This window comes from Aplysia californica, unplaced genomic scaffold (genome assembly GCF_000002075.1).
Source record: "Aplysia californica isolate F4 #8 unplaced genomic scaffold, AplCal3.0 scaffold00020, whole genome shotgun sequence".
NCBI lineage: Eukaryota > Metazoa > Mollusca > Gastropoda > Aplysiida > Aplysiidae > Aplysia > Aplysia californica.
In genome coordinates this window covers 1,744,066-1,745,442 of record NW_004797290.1, presented here as the reverse complement: position 1 = coordinate 1,745,442, position 1,377 = coordinate 1,744,066, and positions in this window count along the sequence as shown.

Sequence of the window (1,377 nt, the reverse complement as noted above, 5' to 3'; positions counted from 1 at the left end):
AATAACCCCCTGGGATTTTTTCATTTGCTTTAATTAAGGAATTTTCCAGAATACAACGAACAGGTGTTTACAAAAATATTGATCTGTGGAGACCAATCAGTACATATCCCTGGGCAAAGGTTGGAGAGCTTTTGTTCGATATTTGAGGAGATATTGGACAGTAAGTTGCATCACGCATTTTTTACCATTACAACACAAAATCTCCCAGTCGGTAAGTTAGTCTTTTTCTGTTTTTCTAAGCTTTTATATATATATCCTGGGATATAGGGAATGACGAACAGAATTTTCCGAGGTCTTAATTGAAAACAGCATAGTCATTAGAGGAGACTTTGCCTCAAACTTAGAAAAAAAAAATCAGGTCCAAAAGAGTTGTATCTGAAGTGGCCCCATCAAGCATTATGCACTGTCACGCACGACCCTGTTTAAGTTTTATCTTCGTCCCCACAGAAATTGTTACTTTCTTGCTGGTGTGTTTTTGCATTACCTGACTTTCGGCACCCCCACTGTCTGCTTTTGAGATCACACGTGGAGCTGCTTTGGTGATTATGCTGCGCTTCTGTTCTGTTGTCTGCATTTCTTAGCTTTTCTTTCTGATAACAGTTTTTATGTGCGGAAGAGAAAGAGTATGAGAAAGTGAGGGAGAGAGGAAGAGAGAAAGACAGACAGAGTGACAGACATACTGACAGAGTGAGGGAGAGAGAGAGAGGGGGGGGTATGGAGGGAGTGAGTGATTGAGGGGGAAGGGAGGTGTATGTGTGTGAGAGAGACAGACAGAAAGAGAGGGAGAGGGAGAGGGATAGGGAGAGAGGGGGGGGGGAGAATAGAGCGCAAGCTAGTTCGTATGTATGAATATGTCTTAATTATGTATGAGGTGTATGTTTTTTCTCCTTAGTTTTTAGTTTTAGTTAGAGGTTTTACGGCGCTCGCAAGCCGTTTTTTGCGTTTACATAAATCGTAATTCTAAGTCTTGCAAACGCAAACACAACTGACAAAGGATAACAAATTTTCCGTAGCCATGTTGTTTTGTATTATATTCAAATTTAGCAACTTTCGACGACAATAAAACGAAATGACAATCTCAACCATCTTGAGAGAAAGGAACAGATCAAGATCATCCGCCTGCGAGCAGAACATCGTTAATGGTGAGACACCACATCTTGTATACCATTAGTGTTGGTTCGATTCTCTTGAGCGGAGGATTATTTTATTGAGTATCTCACACATTTTTCTATGGTAATATATACCCTAAATTGACGAAGTTGAGTCCTCGACAGGTTAGGTGTCTCACTGACGGCCATGGCAGGAGGGTCGAAACATCTACCTCCTAAATGATTTAGATAAGGGTTGAAAAATAGGAATCACCAGTGGCGGCTCGTG